Here is a 19,914-nt window from a genome sequence, read left to right on the forward strand (position 1 = left end):
GTACACGTAGTTTAGAACAGCTAAAACAAAACATTGCGCCACATTTGTAGCTCAAGACGAAAGAGTCCTAAACTTAAATGCAAGTTGACCTAGTTCTAATTTTATTTTTGAATTGGGAAGTCACCGCAAGGAACACACGACACAAAGAAAGCTATTGGGTTGATGTCCTTTCAGCATCTTGTAAACTTTCGACGTTGTGCTGCAATGGTGGTAAGGGGAGCCACAGGCACGGCCTCCTGTAAAAATAAAGCGTGCAAATTCCTGTGTGCCCTGCACGACACATGACAAATATGAGATTCCACTTAAGTGCGGCAGGTACTATATTGGACAAACCGGTAGGTGCATTAGCAATCGCTTGCGTGAGCATGAGCGTTTCCTGGGGGCTGCTGGCGGGTCGAAATTGGCTATATTCATTGCCGTAGCTGCTTGGGTTGCTCACCTTTTTATCAAAGACTGAGAATATTGACTGAAAAAATGCTCATCTGGAAAGAGAGATCGTAGAGGCAGTGGCCATGTGACTGTTTAAGGATGGTGATTGCGTTAGCTCACCGTCAGTTGCTGTCTCTCAGAACATTTGTTTCTTTCCATGGGTAGTTTCCATTGCCTGAGTAGTCTTGAGCGTTTATCTTAGCATTTGTGTAACACCCGTGTTGGAGGTCGCTCTGTGTCTTCATTGTCTTCTACGGTGTATGAGTGTGGACGCCCTGGATTTGTCTGTGGCGTCCGAACGTACCGAGGTGTAGCTGGGAAGTGTTGCGCAATGTGCAGCGTCTTGGAGTAAAAGTATTTGGGGCTGAGCAGTGAGTGTAGGAAGTAAAAGCTGCAGAGATGCATGCTTGCCGCGGAAGTCATGGCAATTCCAAGTTAGAATTTGTAGGTTATTATTTTCCCGCGCTGCCGTACTGGAGCGTGGGGGGGGGCGGAGAGGGGGAGTTAGTGCGTGTCCATTTTAATGTGTTGGTCAGGAGGGGTGAATTGTTTAGGCTGAAGGGTCGGTTGCGAGGGTATGGAAGGGCGCATTTGTGTGAAGCGGTGTTCTATGTTTTCGAGCATCTTCTTAAGCATAACATCCATGCGTTGCTCTAATTTCTCCGTGAGGGTTTCTGCGAGGTGAGTGAGTTTAGTCTCGAGGCGTTTTTCGAGTTCTTGTAGTTTACGATCGAATTTAGGCTCAAGCGCTGCGAGTTTGGCATCTATGTCTGTCAACTGAGGGGGTGGCATTTCCTGTGTGGATCGCTGTTTTTTCGTGGGAGGTGAGCTGGGAGATTCGGTCTCGGGGGGGGGGGGGTGGAGTGGAGTTAGGGAGGCCTGATTGTGCCGGGGGTTGCGTATGGACGAGGGAAGCAAGGCGACTTACCTCTTCCTTGAGGGCCCAGATCTCCTGTTCCTGTTGTAGCGCCTGGGGAGGCCGGGTGAGCGGGGGGGGGTACGTCTTCCGGCGGCCAGGTCGGCCCATGTGAGATGTCGAGCGTCCGAAGGGCGAGAAGCTGTGCTGCCCGAGCGTCGACGCGGGCTGGGACAGGATCGATGGTGTTGACGATGTTCTGTCTTGTTTTGAGTGAGCAGCGGCTGGCGTGTAGTAGGCCGTCTTCGATTTGTTTCGCATCCACTTGTTCCGGTGTCCTCCGCCGCAGAAAATGCATTGTGGAGCGCAGGTTGGGGGGTCCATTCTTTCATGTGTTTCGCCACATCTTGGGCATCGGTGGGAGCGCGGCAGGGTACATACATCTGCTCGAAGTCCTGGTTTTCTGCAGTTCACACAGGCGTCGATGTGTCCCTGGTAGACCGTGCATAAATGAACACCGCCGCCGTAGATGATTTTCCTCGGAACTGGTCCGTAGGCGAAGGTGATAAGGATTGAGCGTGTTTTCCCCATACGTCGGGCATCAATGATGGGGACTTCGGAATTTCGGGCCTGAAGGTCTGCGATGACCTCGCTGGGGGTTTCATCCCAAAATGTGTTCGTGATCACTACGCGCACCGTCCCGGCTGGTGAGGCGATGTAGGCTGTGATAGCATGTTTTGGTCGCGAAGTGTAATTTCCTTGAGATTGACGAGTTTGAGGGCGGTCTCTTGGCACGTGGTGGCGATGGTACACGTGTTGTTTGTGGGATGTACTCGGATCTGGATGTCTTGTTGACCTTGTAGGTGCGCTGCTTGCATGATTGTGGCGCGTAGCGAGCGCGGTGGGATGTCGAGAAGCGCGAGCCCTCCCTGTGATCTGCAGACAATTTTGTAAGCGTCGGCAGGCAACGGCGCGAGTTGGCGACCTTTGAACGCTACTGCTGTCGCAGCGCGCAGCTGTTTTCGGCGAGGCTGGAACGCGGGCAGGGATGGCGTCGTGGCCTTTGCGTTCTGTGGCGTCCCCATGCTGGATCCTGGGCATGCGGGAGACAATTTGGAGGCTCCCGTCGTGTTCCGACGGGACGCGTGCATGGACAAGACATAATTCCGGTCCCGGGGGTTTTTTCGGACGGGTTCAAGTATTCTGCGGACACTGTGTGACCTGCATGCTGGAGTCTGGGAAGTGGCCGCGCGAAGCCTAGTGCGGCGGCTGTGCCGTTACCAGAAAGGAAGGCTGTCGGCTCAGCCCGAGAGCGTCGGATCTCCAAAAATGTGGGGTCCTCGGGAAGCTCTCACCTTGCTGCGTTTATTGAGGTATAGGCAGTGGAGTTCCACGGTGGTTTCGCTGACCGTTGAACAGGTCTGTGTGCGGAGGCGATGCGGAGCGCGTCCGCCCTCCGTCCTCGTCGTCGTCTTCTCTCTGCCTCGGTGACATAAAACAGGCTGGTAATGATGAAGGCCAAACCGAAACGCGCCAAGCGCGTCAACGCGCTTGCTTGTCTTCGAGAAATTAGAGAGGGTTTTCTGTGCCTTTTGTCGATGCCTACGTCCGTGGCCTAATGGTTTTAAATGCGCAAGCATTTCTGTCTACCCAACGAAGAAAAGCGTACGTTGGTCACGTAAGACGATCGCGTTAAAGAGAATGCCTGCAGCAACGAGCTAATTGACCTTCGCGCTCTCTGTCGCTTTAACGCCAACTTAGTGGCGAGAACACAGCGCGAACGAATGACACGAAGCTATCAGCGCTTACCGGACCCTCTCCCCATCGCAGATCGCTTTCAAGATAGGGGCCCGCCTTACGCGGGCCCCTATCTATCCGTAAGGTGGGCCCGCCAAGATAGGGCCAGCCTTACGCAGCCGCCGTAGTACGGTTGGTCACGTTCAGTAATTGTTCGATGCGCAAAGATCACACGCTAAAGAACGATCACTGCTTCTATAGATCGGAATGTCATCAGCGCACCTGGCACCGTCGCCTGCAGTAGTTTGCGTGCCCCGTTTATTAACCATGCGTCGCCGTCCGCTGCAGTGCTTATCGCCGCAACCTGTCGATTACACTGGTGGAATCAAGGTTCATAGCATCGATAATGGCACCGGGCTCCGTGGCGATGAGCAAGTGGCACAGTACTGACGCGTACTTCCACCACTCTCAAAGGAGTTTCTGCGTGAATTTTAATATCGGGCTTCCAGAGAAAAGGCTGGGTGAAAGGAAGTGGCAATCGCAAAGGCACCGCCATGTTGCTATGACTAATTATTGTAACGTTGCCTGAAATTATGCGTTTGCAGCTGCCTGAACTCTGGTTCAGGCAGCTGAAGCGCAACCGTACTGAACGAGGCTCGCGATCACGTTGATTGTAAGTTTCGTCTGAATCACCTATCACCGTTTGCGCCTGCGCCCTTGCAATGAGTTGCAACATGGCAGTGTCCTCGTGGTTGCCAATCTCAATGCATGTACGTGACGCGGAGATTTTTCTTTACAGTTGGTTATAACACTTCCATGCAGCCGAACTAAAGTAATGCAGTAATGCAGCCGAATTAAAGTAATGCAGAAAACTAAAGTAATGTTTAACAGTCTCGGAAGAGAACAACAGTTTATGATAGGCAGCGAGACACTGGAAGTGGTAAGGGAATACATCTACTTAGGGCAGGTAGTGACCGCGGATCCGGATTGAAATAATCAGAATAAGAATGGGCTGGGGTGCGTTTGGCAGGCATGAACAGCGAGTTGCCATCATTATCCCTCAAGAGAAAAGTGTATAACAGCTGTGTCTTAGAAGTACTCACCTACGGGCCAGAAATCTGGAGGCTTACGAAAATGGTTTTACTGAAATTGAGGACGACGCACCGAGCTATGGAAAAAAGAATGATGGGTGGAACATTGAGGGGGGGGGGGATAAGAAGAGAGCTGGTTGGGTGAGGGAACAAACGTGAGTTAATGGCATCTTAGTTGAAATCAAGCAAATAAATGGGCATGGGCAGGACATGTCATGAAAAGGAAATAAAACCAATGGTCATTAAAGGTTACGGACTGGATTTCAAGAGAATGGAAGCGTATCAGGAGGCGGCAGAAAGTTAGGCGGACGGATGTGATTAAGAAGTCTGCAGGGACTACATGGCCACAATTAACACATGACCGGGGTAGTTGGAGAAGTATGGGAGAGGCCTTTGCCCTGCAGTGGGCGTAGCCAGGCTGATGATGATGGTGCTGATGCAGCCAAACACGCGGCGCACTCCTGGATAGCTTCTTACCCCGCCCCCGATCCACCGTTTACGCATGCGCCATCCAAGTGCGACGCTGCTATGCGCTGACGGCGTTCCTCGTTAGCCGAGCGCTGGCAGACTCGCAGTACCCGCCAGGATGCCATTTTTTTTTCTGCGAACTGCAGTTTCTCTCGGTTGATGAAGAGCCAACCTGTCCACTCCAAGTAACGTCAATACTGGCCTAGGAGTTCAAACGGAGCGCTAAACTTTGCTGCTGTGGTCAATGCGACGCTACTGGTTCAAGTTTATTTCCTTTCAGGGGACTACAGCGTATACTGAACTAACAACAAGGGAAGGGATAACTGAGAAATGTTCCCGAAATGAAAATATCCAGGAAATATTGACGTTTCTGTCTTTTGACATCAAGCGCAGTTGTTTTGAGCCAGGGCGTTTAGTTTGTGCCACAAGTTTCCGCGCACAAAATTCATTGCTTTGTACGGTGTTTAGAACTATCTCTTTTCAATCAAGAGCACGCCCGCCAGTTGTGCACAACATCAGTGAACCTTGACGGGCTTTCTGGTGGCGTTCTGTTGAAACGAGCTGCTAAGTTGGCGTAGCTTTCTTGTTTACCCCATCCATTCCGCAATTCCGAGTTTCTGAGATTGAAACGTGGCTTGAACGCAGTGCGTATACGCCTCCTAGCTTCCGTCTGACTCGGGAAACTCATTGAAAACCTGCAGCGGCATCTGTGCGTGCTCAGCAGGGGGGCTCTCACAGAACGTAGCCTATCCACGTATACAACTTTTCAATTTCGTCTGGCACAACTTACCTTGCAATCCACACTGAGTGCAGGCTTCTTAGTTCTTGTTTGCTTTGGGATATGTGGATTGACGCTGGATGGGTAGAAGGCACGTTAAGATGTTAAAAGTTTCTCAGAAATAAATACCATATAGTTCTGGGCGCAACAGTGCCCTTCTGTGAATTCTTTATTTTTTTTTGCAGTTATACAGTCATATGTGTTTCCACTTTTAGGAAGTCATGAGAAAGTAAAATGGAAAGCTTCTGGACTGCTATTAAAGGTACCAAGTAAGGATGATAGAGCCAATGATGATTGATTCGGAGGAATGCGAAAGATAGTTTGGTAATTTGGCTATTCAATTCATGACAAATGGGAAAGGTCATGAGGCAGCGTAAATTTTTTTGGTAGCTATATTCTAGCAAATATGGGTTTGCTGCGCACCACTCTTGCCTCTACAAGTACTACTGATCGTTGTAGTGTTTTAGCATTCGTTAAATGGCGCCTTTTTTATTCTTTTGGAAGTGCTCACAGTATCAAACATAATGTCAGGGAGCGAAAGTGGAGTGGTGTTTTTGAACAGTTTTGGAATTTATTGCTGCGGTAGCTTTCAACAATGCTAAGCTGCTCCAGTAAAAGTTCTACCCCTGTAATACGAATCCATGCTAATGAGCCTAAATGTGCGCCTTCACCATGCCATCAGGCGTGCAATAGAAGGAAAAAGAATTCTGGATTATTAATCACATACGGAAGACCACCAGCTAATTAAAAGTCCATACCGACGAAGAAAATATAGGGAGTTCATCATAACGACATGGCTACGGCGCGAAAGTTGCTGCATGACCACCTATTAAGATTGCATTAAAGACAAGCGACCCAGTAACGGTATGTTCACCAGCGCCATATGAAGTTCTCATGAAACGAAAAACATAAGCGAGCTTCTTTGATTCCATTGGCAGTGAACTCATTTGATGTATGCCGTGGCTTGTCACTGCAAACACCATTCTTATTTCAAAGAGCCTCAACTTTGAGATGCGCACATTGCGTTATGTTCACCTGAAATAATTGCTTCCCGTTGCGTGACGGTTTATCATTTTATTCAAAAAAAGGACAGTATAGTATTAAATAGGATAGTATAGTATGCACCGCCATTTGCCACTGCTTTTAAACACATACTGACGCACGCGTTACTGGGCCATTAGGGTGTATTTTTGGAAGGCAGTGTCCACTTTGACTTGTCCAGGCCATCCATGTTGCACGAATTGCGGAGTACACAAGTCGGCCAGCAACATATTCCACTTGTCTTATTCTGTTCTCATCCACCACAAAGCGATGGGGGAATAAAAAAAAAAGAGGTAGCTAATTCCATTCCAGGAACTTCGTTTGTCACCAGAACGCGTAACCAGATTAATCAAAGACGTGTTCTTCCAACCCCAAATGTCGTTTCATGCTGCTTGCGGTCATCAGGATTTTCAGTCGTCGGACAAGGTTGATACGATTGTTGATTGAATAAGCGCCTATTCTCTTCCCGGTCACGTATTGAAAGCCTTCTACCTCCTGCACCAGCGCGCTGCGACATGTGGAATACTAAGAAGCTTTCATTTACACTATGCCGGCTCATTGCCAGTAATGCAGTGGGCTCTCGAAATGTGATTTGAAACTTGAATGGTGTTAATTCAATTGTAAGAAGCCGCTGCTCGGCTACGTCTTGTTTCAAACTTGACATAATAAAGTTATAGCAGCGAATAAATGTGAATACGCAGGAATCTGTCAGACGAGTACAAGGTACACACGGAGCCTGTTTTTGTCGTTTTGCTATTTGTGCTCAACACTTTATGTTCTCGTTGGAAACTTTCAACCTTGAAACACAAACTCCCTAAAATGAAGCCGCTTGCGTCCTTGTGGTTGCTTCTTAAATCTTCAGAAACGCCAGCCTGTCTAACGAAGAATGACTTTTAACAGTGCTCGCAAATTGTCAGCAATAGCCTAATGTACTAGTAGTTGACTGAGTAGCGGTAATGGAGTGGACTTGTTGGACGTAAACGTCACTTCCGCTTGTTGAAAGTAACTTCCACGAGCTTAATCGTAACCCTTTCTATGCCCGTACAAATACTTTCACGTACAGCTTTTTTTCCCCGCGCTGTAGAAGTATGGGATTCCTTATCTGGTTGCCTTCGTTCATTCCCGATAAGCGAATTCGAAAGTGCTCTCTATGAAAACCAGTATGTGTAACTACTTAAATTAGGCTTAGTTTATCCTTGATGTGTATGCATTTCGCAGTTTCGCTGCCTTTAAAAATTAAAGAAAACAATTTTCCAGTTCTTTGACTGTTGTACAAGTGTTGTAAGAGTCATTGTTGATTTCGCTTCATTTTTTGTTTACCACTGTTTTACTCACTCCTGCAAGAGGCCTCCTATGGGGCTGCAGTATGTACAAACAAATAAATAATAAACTCAGCGTAACACGCCTGAACCTCGCCTACAGTTGACTTGTTAATTCTTCGCGACGGCATTCATGATAGGTGAAATGCTGACGTCGCAGCTAATTCTGTGTGTTTGCCTTCGCAAGTTTATAAGAACGCTCTCGGGTGGAGCAGTTGCTAGCATGTAACTGTAAGGGTAGATGAATTTGTAGCTGAGGATGATAATGTCCCTAAAGCTATTGGCACCTACGCACTCAGTGGGATTGGCCAAGGTTCAAAAAAATTTTCGTTGTGTGTTGGGGTGTTAATTTAAAAACTTTAATTTCGACGATTAAGCTAATATCTCTCACTCGTTCTCCTTATCCTTTCTCCACCTCCCACAATTTTCACGATACCTTCAATTGACATTCCTAGCGTAGCTGAATTAGTGTTGTAATAGATCACTTGCGTGTTCTGGCTCCACGCCCATCATATTACTGAACTGCCTGCGTCACTGAGACTACATAGACCTAAAAAATTCCGCACACCTCATCAAACGATGACTCTCGACGACAATGCGTTCAGCTTTGAATTAATGTAGAGACAGAACTTATTGCCTCCATAGACAAGCGTTATGTATGAGGCGAGTAGTGCGGAAAGATTTCTCCTTCGCGTTTCCCTAAGAACACTCGCCGCCATCTAGCGCCGGCGCCGTGAAGCTTGCGCGTGACCTCTGAAATGCATGGCACGCCGGTGCTTGCCGACGGTGAGAAACGCGTCATGCGGCCACCGGGCTTCTTTCTCTCGCTTCTTTCTGGAGACACTGTGCCATTTTGAGCACACCCAGTGGTACATACTGAGTGACCCAAGTTAGCGAGAAGTTAATTGAAGAGTGGCGCATACCTAGCCCATGTATTGCACAGCTCGCTAAAGCGTTGGCTTGAAGTCAATGAAAAGCACATACCCAGTGAACTTTTGGTGCAGTCTCCTAAAGCATCGGGTTGCTGTCCTCGAGGAACCGTTCTGACGTGAGTTGTATTCTTCCGAGCCACCGATCAGTTTAAAGCATCTTTTTTTGTCATTGTATAGCTAGAGCGGCACATTTCCAGTCGCATATACCTAGTTACCGTAGTTGGCTTCAAAGGTATTTATTGAAGAGCTGCGCATACATACCGGCACATACCCAGTGGCCTCAAGAACAGTCGCAGTTTCGCCCGAAAGGCGAAGCATCGATTGCGATAGCAAATAGGTGGATTAGATTCATCGGCCGAGTGAAGTTGTTAAGATTGCCATACTAACTAAATTAACAAGCATGGTGTCGCGGGCGCACAAGCAAACATGAACACATCTCACTCTATGACCGCCGCAGAAACTCGCTGTCAAAGCGTGGGAGTGAGGAAGCGCGGCAGCAGCAGCGACCGACCTTCGTGCCGCGTCTGGCATCAATGCTTACTGAGCCGCGGAAAGACAGGGCGTGGCGGACTTTGTCCCCAGCGCAGATGGCTACCAGGATACAGCAGCCCGGCAGGGTGCGCGCGGCCGCCCGGGCCTCCCGGAGTAGAACGTGCCCTCCCCCTGCCTCCCCTCCCCCAAGGAGCTGCTTCCTTCATATTTCCCTCCCTTGCGTGTGCGAGATTGAGCAGTGATCGCAGGCTCACCATCCCACGTTTGCACTCGTACATACAGCATACGGCCCCGCAGGGGCGTCTGCGTCAGCAGGCGTTTGGTGTGTTGCGACACCACGGACCCGAGCACACGAGGGTTGGACCCTCCCACGTGTAGTCGTGCGCGGCTTAGCCGTGTCCGGCGAAAGGGGGATCCTGGAGGTTGAGCCGATGCTGGGTGATCGGACCTTTAAGGCCCCCCGGCGGAGGCAACACACCTCTTTGGCCTCTGCTTCCCGTAGACCGCACCCCCGGACTGACCCACCCGGGGGAAATCGGTAGTCGCCTCTTCCTATCTCTCTCTCCTCAAACCTTCGTCTTTATCTCTCACTTTTTTACCTTTCCTGTCTTCTTCTCTTTTCCATTTACTTCCTTTCTCTACGGCGGCAAGGGTTAACCTTGTGTGGATATCCTACCTTGGGTACACCATATTTGGTTATAGTGACGGCGTACGGCTGGCGTCGTGCAGGCTTGGACACAAACCCTGCCGCGTCCCCTCGTTGGGCTCCGTGGTGGGCGGTCGGCGCTGTTGCCGAACACACACACTTTCCTATGGCAGCTCAAATCTCTGTTGTCCATGATCGGCGTCTCAAAAGATGCCGCACCGAAGTACCGTTTCAATTCTCCTTTCGAACCAACGTTCCATCCTTCCCCAAATACTATGTAGTCCACAGTGAAAGTAACACGCCTATTAGAAAGCTTTCTCCATTCATGGTCGCCAAATGCCTGAAAGATAAAATCGGACAGACATACAAAGCCTCCAAAATGTCTAGCGGGGACCTCCTCCTAGAATTGAATAGTAAAGGTCAAGCAGATAAGCTGTCTGAACTTACCAGTATTGGCGAGGCGACAGTGACTGTTTCCGCCCACAGAACACTCAATACAAGTAGGGGAGTAATATCTGAAGAAGATTTTATTGGATTAAGCGACGAGGAACTGCTGGAAGGTTTCCAGGAACAAAATGTTACCAAAGTACAGAGAATAGTAATCCGCAGAAACGATCAAGAAATCCCCACCAAACACGTTATACTCACCTTCGGAACAAGCGTAATGCCTACCTCGCTAGATGCAGGTTATGTTAAAGTCAATGTAAGACCATATATTCCAAACCCCAGACGATGTTTCAAGTGCCAAAGGTTTGGACACGCTTCACATGCATGTCGAGGACAAACAACTTGTGCTAAATGCAGCTCCAACGAACACCAATCTGAGAATTGCACTTCTTCCCCACATTGTGTTAACTGCAAGGGAGATCACGCAGCTTATTCACGGTCCTGCCCTTGCTGGAAAAAAGAAAAAGAAGTCATTGCTCTAACTGTAAAAGAAAAAAATTTCGTTCTTTGAAGCCCGAAAGCGGCTTTCGTATCTTCCGCGAAGAAGTTATGCCGAAGTGACGCAGGCGGGGGCAGCGTCACAGAGGCCTCCGGAGTCCTCCGAGCCCACGCGCAGTGGTGCCGCAGTGACTCCTCCCGCCCCCGTGGTGGAAGCAGTCAGTACTGCTCCACCCTCTTCGACGGCCCTGCAGACACCAGTCCCGCAGGGCCCTAAGATCAAGCGAACCCAAAGGCTCGAGACGCGTGTCTCGGCGCCTAACTCTCGATCCTCCAGCGCCTCAGAGAGAGCGATGGAGGTCGACGCCAAAAACCGGGTGTCATTGACACCGAAGGACAAGCGCTCTCTTGAGCGCGGTAAGACGGACAAGATCCCAATAACCACCCAAAATAAGAAAGCGATAACCTGAAGGTTATCGCTCATTTGTATTAGCCTTTTTATCCATGTCACCTATAACCCTACCTCTTAGTTTTTCGTAGTGCCATTTTTTACCTTTCAATTTCAAGATGGCTTTTATTATTCATTGGAATTGTAGAGGGCTTTTACACAACTTAGGTGACATCAAAGACTTGTTAAGTAACTTCTCGCCTGTGGCCTTGTGCGTACAAGAAACAAACTTAGGCGAAAAGCACAAAAACTTCTTAAAAGGCTTCACTGTTGTGCGGCGCGATCGTACTCAGGCGAACAGGCTTTCGGGTGGTGTAGCTATAGTCTTACAGAGTGGCATTGCAGCTAGAGAAGTTGCCATTAATACTCACTTAGAAGCCGTTGCAGTCACGGTTTTAGCACATAAAACCATTACCATTTGTTCAATGTACATTCCACCACATTCACATTTTACTGTAAGAGATCTGGAGTTAATTTCAAACCAGCTACCTAAACCTTTTTTAATAGCAGGTGATTTTAACGTTCATAACATATTATGGTGTAGCAAAACAACTGACACCAGGGGACAAACAGTTGAAGAATTTATCCTGACTAACGAAATAAGCCTTTTAAACACTGGTTCGGCAACGTACTGCTCCCCAAGCACAGGAGCTATGAGCTGTCTTGATCTGGCGCTGTGCACTCCATCTCTGTTGATAGATTTTAAATGGAGTGTTATTAACAATCCTTATGGTAGCGATCATATGCCCGGCATTATTAAAAGAACATCTCCTTTCCCTACAGTACCATTAAGATCACCCCATTGGAAGCTCCATCTAGCAGACTGGCCTCTCTTCAGCGAGAAGGCCAGTCTCGATGACATATCAGATGAGCAAACAATAGACGAAATGAATGAAAAGATTATTGCCTCCATACTTGCTGCAGCAGAACAGACGATCCCGCAATCCTCCGGTTTCTTAAGGAAAAAACTAAAACCCTGGTGGACGAATGAATGTACACAAACTAAAAAAGCACAAAACAAAGCGTGGGGTATCTTTCGGCGATACCCAACACAAGATAACCTCCTGTACTTCAAAAAAGCAAAGGCGAAAGCCAGGTACACGCGTAGGCAAGCCGAAAGACAGTCATGGCAAGCATATGTATCCACCATCAATAGCTCAATAACATCCAAAAGAACGTGGGATCAGCTTCGTAAATTTAGAAGCGAGTACGCTCCTTATACAATCCCCATTCTCTCACCTCCAGGTACACAGAAGAATTTAAAAGAACAAGCAGACATATTAGGGCAGCATTTCCATAACATATGAAGCTCACTTAACTACTCCACTGAATTTCAAAAGTACAAACAATCAGCAGAAAAACAAAAGCTTCCGACAGCAGGAAGTTCCGAGAAACCATATAATGCCCCCCTACCACTTTCCGAAATTAACAGAGTACTCACTACTGGCAAAAAAACAGCGCCAGGTCCGGACAGAATACATTACACAAATGCTCGCACACCTATCTTCAAAAGCAGTTAAGACATTGCTCCGCTTTTTTAACATAATCTGGGAAACAGGAAAAATGCCGAATGCGTGGAAAAAAGCCATTATAATCCCTTTCTTGAAAGCTGGAAAGCATCCTACAACAGCTACCAGCTACCGACCTATAGCACTCACAAGCTGTCTCGCCAAGTCATATGAATCCATTATAAACATCAGATTGGCATACGTCCTCGAAACTGAGAACCTGCTCGATAATGATCAGTGTGGGTACAAGAAAGGCTGCTCCACAACAGATCATCTAGTTCGGTTAGAACACGAGATACGTGCGGCCTTTCTACAAAAGCAATATTGTCTCACAGTTTTCTTTGATCTTGAAAAAGCGTACGACACAACATGGAGGTTCGGTATTTTAAGGGATTTAGCGGATTTAGGGATCCGCGGCAGAATGCTTAAATGTCTAGCTGATTTCATGTCCGATCGAACATTCCAGGTGCGTTTAGGAACGGTGCTGTCCAGCGTATTTATTCAGGAAAACGGAGTACCTCAGGGATGCGTATTGAGCACAACACTGTTTGTGGTAAAAATGAACTCGCTCAATAATGTAATTCCATCTTCTATAATGCATTCACTATATGTGGATGATCTTCAAATTGCATGTCGTGCATCGAACATGGCAACCTGCGAACGACAAATTCAAATTACACTAAACAAACTAACGCAGTGGGCATCTGAAAACGGCTTTCGCTTCTCAAGTGAAAAAACGATTAGTGTTGTCTTCACACAAAAAAGAGGGCTACAACCAGATCCTATCCTTAAACTACAGGATGCCACACTACCCGTGAAACAAGAGCACAAGTTTCTGGGTGTTCTGTTTGATAAAAAGTTGAACTTTCTCGCACACATCAATAGTATTAAAATCAAAGCGAACAATGCACTTAACATTCTAAAAATCCTCTCCCGGAAACGGTGGGGCTCTGACCGTAAATGCCTGCTACACATCTACCGCACTTTGGTGCGTAGCATATTAGACTATGGTAGCATTACATATGGTTCAGCCAGACTATCTTACGTCCGACGACTTGATCCAGTCCACAACTTAGGACTACGACTAGCATGCGGTGCTTACAGAACATCACCTATACAGAGCTTACATGTTGAATGTAATGAACCTCCTTTACAGCATCGCAGAGCGCTACTAACTTTTTCCTACATACTCAGAATCCGATCCTCACCACAATACATATGCTACAACATCGTCACAAAGTGCAGCTCACGCTTACATTACACAAATAAACCAAACATGATTAGGCCGCTTATCTTGCGATACGAGGAATACTGTCGGGATTATGACATCCCTCGGGAAGTCCTCCAGGTTGCCAGAAAGCCAGAACGTTTACCCCCGTGGCGTGATTTCACAGCGTTATGTGATTGGACACTAACACATCTAAAGAAAAGAGACACACCACATCAACACATTATACAAGATTTCCGCTCTCTTCAAGACAAGTACATAAACTACATAGAATTTTATACTGATGGCTCTAAAACGGAAAAACACGTGGGTGTAGGGGCTGTAACAGAAAATTGGGAAACATGTATTCGATTACCTCAGCATGCCTCTGTCTACACAGCCGAAGTGTATGCGATATGGACGGTAGTTCAAAAGATCATTGCTGACAAACTTGAAAACACTGTCATATACACAGATTCATTAAGCGTACTGAAGGCTCTACACATGAAATCCCAAAGTGAACCCTTGTTAGGCGATATTTTGAATGCATTAACGTCAAACAAATATGGCAGATCAATTAAGTTATGGTGGGTACCAAGCCATGTTGGAATATTGGGTAACGAAGCGGCGGATAGATGCGCATCAATGGCAGCGTACAAAAACATTCAAAATACAGCACTTCCATATAAAGACAGTGTCAATGCGATTCGGAAGGCCTTGATGTCAAAATGGCAACGCGATTGGGACACTTGTTTAAGCAACAAGCTTCATCTAATTAAACCTGTCATTGGAGAGTGGAAATCATGCAGCCACCGGCAACGATTCTACGAGGTGATCTTGTGTCGACTTCGAATTGGACATACACATCTGACGCACAATTTCCTTCTCCGAAAAGAAAGCCCGCCAACTTGCGAAAAATGTAATGAAGCTCTTACAGTCATGCACATCTTAATAACATGTCCACACATCGATACACTGAGACGGAGGTTCTTACACAGCCTGTATAAATTGCACATCCCATTACACCCTACCCTATTACTAGCAGATGACCCCCTAGTGCCATTTCCTAACCTCTTCGAGTTTTTAGAAAAAACTGGTTATTTACACCAACTATAATGTAATGCAGGTTTACCTGCCCTAACGGTTCTCTTTATTTTGTCTTGTGACTGGCGCAGCATGGCCTTAATTGCCTTTGTGCCACTAAACCCAAACTAACTAACAACTATACAGCATACGGCGCGCGGCGACGATTTTATCGGTCTTGGACATTATACGGAACCTCACGGCGACGGCAGAAGTGCGCCTGGAGTGTACATATAGTTACTATCACAATCCCAAGTATCACAAGTATCATTGAATAACGCTACCTACCCAGCCCGCCATCTAAGTGAGTCACGTCGGCGTGAAAGAGGCTCGTTGTAGAGCTGCACATATGTACACATTACGGCATATTCGGTGACGCTGGTTGGTCCGATGGTTGTTTTGGAGTCCTGTTGCCTACGCATAGCAGCCCGATGCGGTACCATTTCTAATGTAGATGACCCAGTGCCCGATGTAGGGGCGAAAATGTCTGGATTGCAAGCATTAATAGACACATAAATACATAATGAGATAGTTAGGCCCAGAGAAGTGCGTGAAGTAACCTAAGAGTGCAATCGCTTTCAAAACGTAATCAAGCTCAACTCCAATAGACAAGTACGTAATCCGAAGCATACGCCGCAGCTTCTGGAGTTGGTCTAGTTGCACATACACAACGACACTTAAGTAGTGGCTACAGGGGCACATACCCCGTGGCCCCAATGAAAAGCGTTTTCGAGACTGCATTATCTGTTCAGGATGACACTGAGATGCGCACCAAAATCTGGCTTGACTCGGATAAGAATGCTTCACATTGAATTCCACATTTCACGTGCTAACAGAGTCCCCAGTTTGAAGTTGGAGTTGAAGTTTATGTCAGGCAACTAGGAAAAAACATGTACATGTGCCTAGGCAGCTGGCGAAAAGGGGAAAATGCCTCGGACTGCGCCTACCCCGCAAGAACCTAACTTTACCACAAAATTGGCACAATACACATTGGTACAATTTGATAAAAGTTTATTAGTTCGCCCTAACATTCGGCGCCTTAAGAACGTTCAACACAAGTACACTGTACGATAAATAACTGATTGCGAGTTGCTTGAAGGCTTTTCGTGTACATACGTGGCCGCCAACGTTATGAAAACATGATGAAACAGGGTGCTTCCTGGTGCATGGTGTCAAACATGCCCAAGCCAGGAGAGTCAATTAACACAGCTCCTGCCGTATCCTTGCCGACTTCCGTCATCAAGCCAGCAGATCTCATCCGGCAGTCGCCGGAAGATCTAAAAAGTTGGCAGTGCTAGCCGCTATTTCCTTGGAAGTCGGGTGAGCTTGAAGCAAGCCAAAGTTTGGAGTAGCTTCTTTTAAGTTAAGGAGAATAAAAGCACAGCCATCAAGCACCTTCGCACTAAAGTTGGATCCACGGTTACCGCCATATGTGACAGAAAGTTCTTAACTGATATCTTGTAACCTACCTTTAATTTGCCCAATAGCGTACGGTAACAGCCAACATAAACGAATAGCGCACCGAAAGTGTGTAGTGAAAGCAAATATGACTTTTTTTTTACTGACGCAAGTCACTTGAAGATATGAAAAAGGCAGCCATAATTTTAAGTGTATATAAGAACACAATCCAAAATAATAAATGGGCGACGCGAAATTACGAGGATAACAACAACATGACATGACGTATGGCATTGCCATCATCATATGGCACACCCTTCTATAGCATTCAATGTGAATCGCCAGTTATATCGAGCGAGGAGACATGGTTAAATTCAAATTGTTGTAAAAAATCTTGATGCAGTCTATGCACGAGAAAACGAGAAAAAGGGGCTTAACAATCACTTGGAACTGTGCGGGTCTTGCGTGCCATTTACCTGAACTGTCGCTTTTCTTACCCAACATGCCTGTGCCAATATTGGCCCTGTCTGAAGCTGGTCTTCCAAGTTCCAGATCAATTGCTGGTTGTGCTGCACATGGAAAGCAAAGTATTCCGACATTTTAGAACGTAAGCGCCATGCTATATGTGAGACGTGAAATACCACATTACGTTCTACCAATTCAAGACCTTTGCAGCAGTGCTTTGGATGTCACTGCTGTAAAAAGTGCGGCTGGGGAACAGAAGCCTAAGCGTGGCCTCAGTATATGTGAGCTCTCGCCGGAAGGTCTCAAAGGGAGAAATTATAGGAGACCTCTGCAGCCGCTGCCCAGCTCCGAGGATTATATGTGGGGACTTTAACGCGCACCATACTCTCTGGGGCGACAAGGCGACTGATGCACGTGGAAAGCAAATTGTTATTGCTTTAAACACCGAGGGACTCTGCGTGGCAGATGACAAACAGCCAACGTATTTTTCGACCACCGGCCTCTCACAGTGTCATTCACTTGACGTTACATTCAACGGACATCCTAGCATCGTCAACGACTAGCAAAGGTAGAATGGGCAGTGATCATTTTCCTGTCTTCGTTAACATTGCTGGATATAGAACCAACGGCCGAAGGTCCTGTCCTGGAACGCATTGGTATACGTACAGGGACGCCCTAAGCGAATTATCTGGAGACCTGTTCGCGGACATGCTATGTAGCAAGAGATTGGCTACCGCTGAGCTGAAGCTACCCGACCACTTCCCCGCTCCGGATCTAAAGCTCAAAAATCCATGTGCTGCCCGTAGAAGAGCGGAACGGAGGCTGATGAGGACGAAGGGCGACCCACCAATGAAGGCTATATATAACACGATTAACGCAGTGATTCCAGACGTTATACAAGGAAACTAAGAAGAGATCAATGGGCATCATTTTGTGCAAGCCTATCAGTCTTCACGCCAATTCCAAGGATATGGTTGGTCGTTAACAACCTTGCTGGAAACTTTCGACCAAACAAGCCATTTGAAGCCCGAGCATTGAAGTTAGGCAAGACACTCGCTTGTCTTGCGACTGCCTTCGTTGAAATTTACTCTTCAGGCAGGTCAGCCGGCACAACCAACCCGCCTCCGCTGCTATCTTCGTCTCTAATGGATGCTCCTTTCACACTCAGAGAGCTGGTACTAGCTGTGAGCAGCCTCCGACGTCGCTGTGTGGTGAGACCTGACCTTATCAGTAATCAGATGCTGACTAACCTACTGGTTGAAAGAGGACGTGATTTGCTGGCATTTTTAACAAGTCTGGGCCAGTGGGGCTATCCCACATTTATGGAAGGTAGCATGGGTGGTACCGGTTCTGAAGCCTGGAAAGAATCCTGCAGCTCTAGACTCATACAGACCGGTATCACTGACCTCGTGTGCAGCGAAGCTAATGGAGAAGATGGCGTGCACAAGACTCACTTGGTATGTCGAGCAGGGTCGAAAACTACCATCGTGCATGACTGGGTTTCGGCAGCGTCTAAGCGCTCAAGACAATGTGCTGGACCTGCTAAGCCACATAGAACATTACAGTGCGGATGGCCTGTCGACAATTGCTGTTTTCATGGATGTTTTTAAGGCTTACGACTACGTGTCTCAAAGAGCCATCATCAGCCAGTTACAAGTTATAGGCGTCACGGGTAATCTCTTGCAGTTCATACATACGTTCCTCAATGATCGTCGCATCGGAGTTTGTATTGGCGACACTTTGAGCGATGAAATACGTATATTTCGCGGCGTGCCACAGGGGAGTGTTTTATCTCCCTTATTATTTAACATTTCCATGAGTAGCCTCCCAAGAGTGCTAAACCATCGAACACGAGTGAAGATATCTATATATGCCGATGATATCTGCATATGGGTCTCCAGCTACCAGCATCGCCGCCTCGCACGAATAGCCCAGGGAGCAGTAAAAGCCATTCAGAGCCACTTGGCAACGATTGGATTATCACTATCAGCAGAGAGATCATCATTCGTACTATTTCTTGGAGTGAAAAGAAAATCTACACGCTTGACGCTGAATTTGGAAGGATACCAGATTCTACAAGTCACCAACGTCCGATTTCTGGGCGTTACCTTAGACCACAGGCTACTCTGGTGCCGCGGTATTGACCACGTTGTGGCGTCATCGTCACCCAGGCTACATGTGCTCAAGCGAGTCGCAGGCATACGCTTGGGCAACCACCCGACGTCGATGCTACGTCTACATACAGCGTTGGTTACCAGTCGAATCCTGTATCAGCTACCTCTGATGTCACCCTCAGACGGCCAATACGAGCGCTTAGAAGCCATCCACAGAAAAGGTATCCGACTTTGCCTTGGAGTCCCTCAGCCAGCGTCAAACAAGAAAGTGCTCTACGAAGCTGAGTCACGCCCTCTACGACTTCAGGCTTCCCAGGATCTCATGATCCAGCTACTACGATTGAGTGAGTCTACGCCCGGTAGAGCCCTCTTACGACTTATAGGTAACAGGCCGCGCTCACATTTTTATGCAGCATTGAACACACTTCGCGTATTAGGATTGCGCTGCTCGAGACAGAGGGAAAGGATAGAACCACCCTGGACATTCGAGGACATCACATGCAACTTAAGTATAGCACGATTGCAATCAAAGAGCTTCATTCCATCTGCAGAAACCAAGTAATTAGTCCTGGAGCACGTGAACACGACTTACCCGAATCGCCTACAAGCATACACAGATGGCTCTGTCAAGGCAGATTAAGACCCGCTGCGCAGCTGCATTCTATATTCCCCCTCTAAGATATACGTGGTGTGGTCGTCTGGACTCTATAGCCTCGTCGACAGTTGTGGAAGGCGTAGCAACAGCTTCTGCTCTGCGCAAACTAAAGATTTTACCTCCGCAAAATGTCGTTGTCCTTACGCACTCAAAGGCCGCATTACAACAAGTACACCGTGTTTTACCATCCCTCAAGTTCCCACGCCAATCACTAGCCATGGTGAAAGAACTCAACAACAAAGGCTTCACAGTAAAGTTTCAGTGGATTCCCTCCCACATTGGTATCTCAGGAAACGAAAAAGCTGATGCGCTTGCTTACGCAGCGCTCTATCATCCTCCCAAAATCAAGGCTCCAAAGAGTA

This window comes from Dermacentor variabilis, chromosome 9 (assembly GCF_050947875.1).
Source record: "Dermacentor variabilis isolate Ectoservices chromosome 9, ASM5094787v1, whole genome shotgun sequence".
NCBI classification, from domain to species: domain Eukaryota; kingdom Metazoa; phylum Arthropoda; class Arachnida; order Ixodida; family Ixodidae; genus Dermacentor; species Dermacentor variabilis.